A 9,006-nucleotide genomic window follows, 5' to 3' on the forward strand; every position below is an offset into this window, starting at 1 on the left:
TTGAGGAAGCTTTTGTGAGCAACTTCAGCAGCACCTACCGAAGGCCAAACAGGCCTCAGCAGCTCGCTTTATGCGTGCAGCGCCCGCAGGAAACAGACCGGGATTACCTGACCCGGTGGAACTCCACTAGAAACTCTTGTGAAGGAGTGATAGAAGCACAGGCCATTGCTTGGTTTAGCCAAGGATGCCGGCGAGGTTTGCCTTTGTGGCAAAGGCTGCAGAGAAACATGCCAACAACTTTGGCGGAAATGATACGTGTGGCGGATAACTATGCGTTGGGAGACCCAATGCAACCGACAATACAAGCTGAGCCGGAACAATCAAACCCGCCTCAGCAACGCCAGGAACAATACCGGGACAACCGGAACAACAAGAGGAGGGAAGATTTCCCGGATCGAAGGTATGGTTCGCAGCAAGTTGCTGCTGTGTAAGAAAACTCTGATGCCAGCGGTAGCCAGAGGCAGAGAACCGGATCGCAGCCGTGGGCGGGTCCTAAGAAGCAGTGGGTCGAAAAGAAACCCTGGGGCCAGAAAAAGAATTGGCAAGAACCCGCGAAATACACCATGGAAGCTGCCATGGATCAACCTTGCGGGTGGCACACGCCGAATCCGGCTCACCCGTCAAACCACTTGACAAAGGATTGTACCTGGACAAAGTACTTGATGCAAAAGGGGGCGGTAAAAGATGCGCAAGCACAAGGGTGCACCACAATGATGCCGCCACCACAAGATATGCTGCGACAGCAACAACTACCACCACCACCACCGCTTACCGGAGCAAATGCTTTACCGGTACAGCCTCAGCCAAACAGGCAGCAGTATCAACAAGTCAATCAGGTGGGAGAGGGCCACGGCCAACCACCTCCACCGGCACCTTTGGGCAGGAATATTTATGAGGACCCAGACGCGTGCTGTGTCGTGTTCGTCACTGAGCCGACAGACAGGCAGAGCCTACATCGCCGTTCCATGGAAGTGAACGCGGTGATGCCGGCAATACCAAAATACATGCTGTGGTCAGAGCAGGAAATCTCATGGTCGATCAAGGATCACCCCAAGGTTATGCCTAACCCGGGTGGTTATGCTCTCGTGGTGGACCCAATCATGAAAGGGCCAACGACTCGCGTCAAGTTCAGCAAGGTGCTGATAGACAATGGGAGCAGCATAAACATAATGTACCGGCACACCATGCATACGCTTGGCATAACCGAAAACATGCTTCAGCCAACTCGCACAACGTTCCATGGAATCGTTCCGGGTTTGTCCGGCGCACCGGTTGGAAAGGTCCGGGTGGATGTGTCGTTTGGAGGACGTGACAATTGCCGGGTTGAAAATGTTGAGTTCGAGGTGGTGGACTTAGATAGTCCGTATCATGCACTGCTGGGGAGACCGACACTGGCGGCCTTCATGGCCTCGACCCACACGGCGTATCTCAAGATGAAGATGCGGGCACCTCGTGGACCTTTAACTGTGGTAGGAAACTATAGAGTCTCGCTGGAAACTGCTTCCGCCGGATCAAACCTGGCAGAATCGCTGGTGATTGCAGAGGAAAAGAAGAGGATGCAAACTGCGGTTGCGCTGGCTCAGTCCTCACAATTGAGCTTAGCGGCAATGAGTGCAAGCTTGAGCGCTCCAGCGTTCAAACCGACAAAGGAGACAAAGGACATTGTGCTGGACCCGGCTTTCCCTGAGCGTACCGTTCGTATCGGTGCCGGCCTCAGTGAGGCATAGGAAAGCGCGCTCGTCAGCTTCCTCCGTGAGAATCGGAATATCTTTGCCTGGTCAACAGAGGACTTGGTAGGTGTTCCGAGGGAGCTGGCTGAGCACTCTTTGAATGTCCGGAAGGATGCGAAGCCGGTGCGACAACCCTTACGCCGGTTTGCTGAGGATAGGAGGAAAGTCATTGGAGAAGAAGTAACAAAGCTGTTGGTTGCTCGTTTTATTGTGGAGGTGCTGCACACTGAGTGGTTAGCTAACCCGGTGCTGGTTGAAAAGAAGAAAGATGAGAACCTGGAGGCAAAAGCTCCAAAGGTGTGGCGCATGTGCATCGACTACACCAATCTGAACAAGGCTTGCCCAAAAGACCCTTTTCCTTTACCGCGGATCGATCAAGTGATTGATTCCACTGCTGGGTGGCCTGGATGCTTATTCCGGTTTCCACCAAATCCCCTTGAAAAAGGAAGATCAAATAAAAACTGCGTTCATTACCCCGCACGGGGCTTACTGCTATGTCACTATGCCTTTTGGTTTGCGCAACGCTGGTGCAACGTACCAGCGCTGTATGCAAAAGTGTTTGTTTGATCAAATCGGAAAGAATGTGCAAGTTTACGTGGACGATGTCGTGGTGAAAACTAAGGCAAAAGAAACCTTAATCGACGATCTCCGGAAAACATTCGATAACTTAAGAAGATTCCGGATGAAACTTAATCCGGCAAAATGTACCTTCGGTGTCCCTGCCGGCAAACTGCTTGGCTTTCTTGTATCAAGCCGGGGCATTGAGGTCAATCCGGTAAAGATCCGGGCAATCGAGAGAATGACGATACCGTAAGATCTTAGGGACGTGCAAAAGTTTACCGGAAGCTTAGCATCGTTGAGCCGGTTCATAAGCAGGTTAGGAGAAAAGGCCCTGCCGCTCTATGCTTTGATGAAAAAGTCCGATACGTTCGTCTGGACCCCTCAGGCAGACGCGGCGTTTAAAGAGCTGAAAACAATGCTAGCCACTGCGCCGATATTGGCTTCGCCGTTGGAAAGAGAGCCCATGTTGCTATACATAGCAGCAACTAACCGGGTTGTAAGTGTTGTTGTGGTAGAAAGAGAAGAGGAAGGAAAAACCGTCCAGAGGCCGGTATACTACCTGAGCGAGGTGCTCTCCCTCTCAAAGCAAAACTACCCGCACTTCCAAAAAATGACTTATGGCGTGTTCATGGCCGCCACAAAGCTCAAGCACTACTTTGAGGAGCACCCTATGAAGGTGGTAAGTGAAGCACCCATCTCCGATATCATGTGCAACAAAGATGCTAGCGGCAGGATTGCAAAATGGGCAATACAGATATCACCGTATGTACCGGTGTATGAGAGAAGGGATGCCATCAAATCGCAAGCTTTAGCTGATTTCTTGGTTGATTGGGCGGAAATGCAGTACAAGCCCCCGGATCAAAGAATAGAATACTGGAAGATGCACTTTGACGGATCCAAACTCAAAGAGGGTCTAGGTGCCGGTGTGGTGCTAACCTCACCAAAGGGAGATCATCTCCGGTATGTTTTACAAGTACATTTCGGGGCATCAAACAATGTCGCTGAATACGAGGCTTTGATCCATGGGCTTAAGGTCGCAAAAGAAATCGGTGCACACCGGATCATTTGCTATGGAGATTCAGATCTTGTGGTACAACAATGTTCCGGAGATTGGGACGCAAAAGATGCCAACATGGCCTCATACCGGTTTTACGTGCAAAAGATTGCCGGCTTCTTCGAAGGGTGTGAGTTTCACCATGTGCCGCGTGCGGAAAATGAAGCCGCGGATGCTTTGTCCAAGCTGGGCTCATCCAGGCAAGAAATTCCTCCCGGAATAGCCTTGGCACACTTAAGAGTACCATCAATCAAGCCGAGTCCGAAGTCGGAATCAATTTTTGTACCGGAGTCACATGTTGTACCAATGGATATCGGCGAAGGAAACCCGGGGACTGTACCGGTAAGCTCGGGGACTGCTGCGCCGGTACCGGAAGAAACAATGCTGGTGGACAACATGGACATAGACCAACCGGTATTCCTGGTTCGGGAGGCACCATCGTGGGTTGAACCTATTAAGGAATTCCTGATCAACGGCACTTTGCCGGTTGACGAAAATGAATCGAGAAGGATCCAGAGGAGGTCCAAAGCCTACACCATCATCAATGGCGAGGTATACAAGAGGAGTGTTACCGGTGTCCTCCAAAGGTGTGTGAAGCCGGAAGAAGGAAAAGAAATGCTCGAAGAGATTCACCGAGGGGAATGTGGGCATCACGCTTCGTCAAGGGCGTTGGTGGCAAAAGTATTCCGGCATGGGTTCTATTGGCCCACGGCTTTGGAGAACGCGGAGGATCTGGTAAGAAAATGCAATGGGTGCCAGAGGTACGCCAAGCAAAATCATACCCCAGCCTCCGGCTTAAAAACAATACCGCTAACTTGGCCGTTTGCCGTTTGGTGCCTAGACATGGTTGGCCCATTCAAAACCGCGAGGGGAAACATGAGCCACATCTTGGTTATGGTGGACAAATTCACCAAGTGGCTAGAGGTGAAACCCATTGCAAAGTGTGATGGGCGCACAGCGGTGAAATTCTTAAAAGATGTCATTTTGCGGTATGGATACCCACATAGCATTATCACTGACAATGGCACAAACTTTGCTCAAGGTGAGTTCAAGAGATTTTGTGAGGACAACAACATCCGGTTGGATTTGTGCTCAGTTGCACACCCACAAGGCAATGGCCAAGTTGAAAGAACAAATGCTTTGGTACTCTCCGGTATCAAACCAAGACTCATTGATGCGGTGGAAAAATCGCCGGGATGTTGGCTCGATGAGCTACCATCAGTGCTGTGGAGTATAAGAACAACTCCAAACCGGTCTACCGGATACACTCCTTTTTTCATGGTTTATGGAGCAGAAGCGGTCATACCAACCGACATTCTCCATGATTCACCAAGGGTGCAACTCTATACCGAAGAAGAGGTAAAGGAGGCACGAGAAAACGATGTGGACTTGCTAGAAGAAGCAAGAGAGTTAGCTTTGGCAAGAACAGCCATTTACCAGCAAAACCTCAGACGCTATCACAGCCGGAAGGTTAACCCGAGGGTGTTCCGGGAAGGAGACCTCGTGCTACGCCTAGTGCAGCGCACTGAGGGCCGACACAAGCTTTCCCCTCCGTGGGAAGGGCCTTTCATTGTGAGCAAGGCTCTCCACAATGATGCCTACTACCTGATTGATGCACAGGAATGGAAGAAAGGAAAGGCGGACAGGTCCGGAGACGAAACCAAGCGTCCATGGAATGTAGCTTTGTTGCGTCCTTTCTACTCTTGAAGTTGTGGTGTAAGAAGTTCCTTTTTGTACCTTATTTGCTATGAATAAAAAGATGTCGGAACCTCGAATGAATCTCGGGGACTACCCCACTAAGGTTGCATGTAACTTGTTTATTTTTTCAGTTTACCGGTTGCTTATTGAACGTTTTTTTCTTTCCGGTTTAGTAGTGTGCTAAACCCTACCGGAGTCTTCGACTCTGCTGCTGTCCGCAACCCGGCTTCATGGCAAGCAAGATAAACCGGTAGGGGATAAGCACATGAACTACGAAGAGGGAGAGCGGGAAAGAACAATCCGGAAAAATTTAACTAACCCCGGTCATACCGTTTTTTTGCAAAAATTTCGAGTTATTTCTAAGTTCAAGAAAGTGCTTGCTTGGTGAAAGAACTTTGTGCTCATACGCCAAAAACGCCCAGAGAAGGTAGGCAGAGCCAAAGCAAAAGAGCCAAGTGTGCATCGAATTGGATGCGGAAACAATTTCGGAATCATTGCAGTGCAGGACAAAAATTGAAACGATAAGCAAAGTGCTAAGTAGCAAACCAACATAACTTAATAAGTTACCGGTGTGCAAGACACCGGCATAAATTGTTGCACCACAAACCACAAGGATGAGTTTTATCTTACATCATAAACCCCGGCATACCGGGGTAGAATTTAACAGACAATGTTTTCAAGTCAAACAGGGCAGGCCTATCACAGGTAACCAGTTGACAAGGTAATTTCAAGCAGCAGGGGCATCAGGTGGAGCAGCACCGGTCTCGGGGGCTTCAGGGGGAGCAGCGCTGGCCTCGGGAGCTTCCGGCGGCACATCCTCGGCATCCTCATCTTCATCTCCCTCTCTTCTTCCTCATCGCTGAGGTAGTCCTTGACATCAGGAGGGGGAGGGATGAAGGTGCGGACCTCGGCATACTCAGCGAGCCGGTAGGCCCGGTCCTGCCGCTTTGCGGTAAGAACCGGATCCATGTCGGTAGGAGCATCTTGGCGTACGCCTTGGAGCGCGTCCAGATCCAACTCCGGATACCAGGAGCACGCGGAGCGAAGCGCGGTGTCAGCTCCAGCGCGAGCTGCAGAGCATTGCCACTCACGAATCCGGCGCCCTGCCTCCTTCAGCCGGTTGGCGGTGAGGGTGACGTTGGCCGGCATGGCTTCTTCAGGCCACAACACCTTGAAGATTTGGATGGCGGCATCCGGTAGATCGACAAGGGTGCGGTCCATTGAGCGCATGTGTTGGACTCGAGCGGAGAGGGCGACCAGATAGTCGTACCCATCCCAATGCGCGTCCATATTGGGAAATTCCCGCGCCACCCGATCCTCCATCACCTTTTTCACGGCGTGTGCCTGGGACTCCGGGAAGTGTTCTACAGGAAGAAGGGAAAAGCATAAGCATAGGATACCGGAAAACAGTCTGCCGGAAGGAAAAGAAACACGGATGCATTTTCAAAAAGAGAAAGCTTATAAGCGAAAGAAGGGACAAGGCAAGGACTTACGGAGAGCCAGCGCGTCAATCTGCATCACCAGCCGATCATATTCTTTATGATCAGTGGTCATGACCTCAATATGGTGCTCCGCTGCCTTCCGCGCCTTCCTTTCCTCCTCCAGCTCCGTCAGCAACACCGTGTTGGAGTTCGTCGAATCCTCCACGACCTCCGCCAGCCTGGCCTCGGCTGCAGCCTTGGCATCCTTCAGAGTTTGGTCATGCTGGAGCGCGGCTTGCATAGACTGTTCCTTAAGCTCCCTCAAGGCGGTCTGCTGGGCGTCCAGTGCCTCGCGATGCTCCTTGATGAGCTGCTCCTTTTCGCCTAAATACCGGAAAGAAAAATGTTAGTAAAGTGGCAGTTGATAAATGAGGAGAGAACGAGTTAACCGGAAAAGAAAAAGTGATACCTTGGAGAGTGGCGATTTGGGCCTTGAGGGTCTCAAGGGTAGCTTCCGGGACAGCTGTTGAACAAAAGATGCATAAGTGTTAAAGAAGGAAACTTTCCGGTAAAAAGATGCCGGAGGAAAAGAAAGGAAACAAACCTTGGCAATGGCTGTGGGCCTCGGCAAGGTCCCGATGCTCCCACAGAAGCTGCTCGAAGAGCTGCTTCCGGGCATCAGCGGTGCTCTGTTCAAAGAAGACAATTGTGAGAAAGAAAGAAACCATGTGCTCAACCCGAAACTCGGGGACTGGCTATGCCGGTTTCGCACGTTTCTAGTTAAGTTTCGCGCTAAGAGCAAAGATCTTAACCCGAAACTCGGGGACTGGCTATGCCGGTTTCGCGCGTTTCTAGTTAAGTTTCGCGCTAAGAGCAAAGATCTTAACCCGAAACTTGGGGACTAGCTATGCCAGTTTCGCGCTTTTCTAGTTAAGTTTCGCGCTAAGAGCTACGCTCTCAACACGAAACTCGGGGACTGGGAGGATAGACAAGATCCGAAAAGAAAGAAACCGGCATCAACAAAAAGTTACAACAAAGTTGGCGAAACTTACCACCACGTTGCTGGTGGCGTCGTACCACGCACTGTCGAACTCCTTCACGGCACGCTTGAGCCACATGAAGTGTTCTTCAGTGGACCGGGGCCCAGCGGGATCTGGCGCTGGAAGGCGGTCCTTCCCCAAGCCGCGGGTGGATGCAGAGATGTCCGCATCGTTCCGTTTTTGGGCATAGGGGAGAAGGTGCCCCAGGTCCTTGCCCTCGCGCTTTAGCTCAACAATCCGGCCCAGGAGGCCGGAAGGTTTTTCTGGGACCGCAGCAGCGGCAGGCCCAACATGCAGCACTAGAGACTGCGAGCCGCTTGATGCGCTGCCATCCACGGCCTTCCCGCGGGACGCCCCCGGCTTGAGGAACTGGGTGATCTTGGGGGTCGTCGGCGGCGGCTTTGGCTTGGCCGCGGGAGCTCCTTGGCTTGGCGGCGGTGTTGGTGTAGTCCCAGTAGGCTCAAGGATAAGAGCTTCCGGGTGCGGTGCAGAGGAGGCCGGCGCGGAAGTATCCGGCGCGGTCTTGCTGGGGGAAGAGCTTGGCTGCTTCTTCTTCTTCTTCTTCGGGCCAGGAGGAACCAGAGGTTCCGCCTGCCCGGCAGCTGTGTTGTCGGCGCCGGTGTTGCTGGCGCCGGTGTCTTGGGTTTCAGGAGGAGAGGCGAGGTCCTCCTCTGCGCGGTGATCAGGAGGTGTAGGGGCCGCGCGCCCCGAACTTGTAGTGCCTCCCGGAGGGGAGGCAGAGGTGTTGCCGGCACCAGATGGTGCCGGGCTTGACTGAGGAGGAGGAGTTGAGGTCCTTGCGGAGCCGGCAGAGCCCTCCGGCTTGGAGCCAAGCTTGAGCGCGGGGCTGAAAGAAAGAAAAAGGAAGGGTTGGAAAAAAGCAACCGGAAAAGAACTTGGTAAGAACAAAACAAACAAAAAGAAAAGTAGAGAACTTACCCGGAAGAAACCGGCATCTTCTTATGCTTGTAGCGCTTCGTGCCTACCTGCTTTCCCCCAAGGACTTCAGTCCGAGGGCGTTTGGCAGGAGGAGCTTGGCTAGAGCCGGCGTCAGCAGCCGGAGCCTTGTTCTTCTGGCCTTGGGCCATGAGTTTCTCCACAAACTCGTTGCCGGCCTCGGCCCCCAGGGGAGCAACGTGTTTGTGGACCTGTGGTTCAGGGCTAGCTGAGGGAACGTCTACAGAAGGAGATAGGTAACAGAAGAATATGAGAGATCAAAAAGAAGAACTACCTCAACTGAGCTCAGGTCGTCAGACGAACCGACTGGCTCCGGTGGAGATTTGCCGAGGCGCGAGGCGGGAGTCCGGCCCATCTTCAGGTCCTGCCAGCTAATGAAAGGGTCCGGATCGAACTTGTCAAGAGCACGCTTCTGGCAAGGGCCTCGCCGATCTGAGTCGATGCGGGGGAAGCGGTCCTTGGCCTGAAAACAAGCAAGAAAAACAATTAGTCGCAGTATGAAAGTTACCGGTAAACCGACCCGAGTTGCGTAATTTCTTACTTCT

The sequence above is a fragment of the Lolium rigidum genome, chromosome 1 (assembly GCF_022539505.1).
Source record: "Lolium rigidum isolate FL_2022 chromosome 1, APGP_CSIRO_Lrig_0.1, whole genome shotgun sequence".
In the NCBI taxonomy this organism is placed as follows: domain Eukaryota; kingdom Viridiplantae; phylum Streptophyta; class Magnoliopsida; order Poales; family Poaceae; genus Lolium; species Lolium rigidum.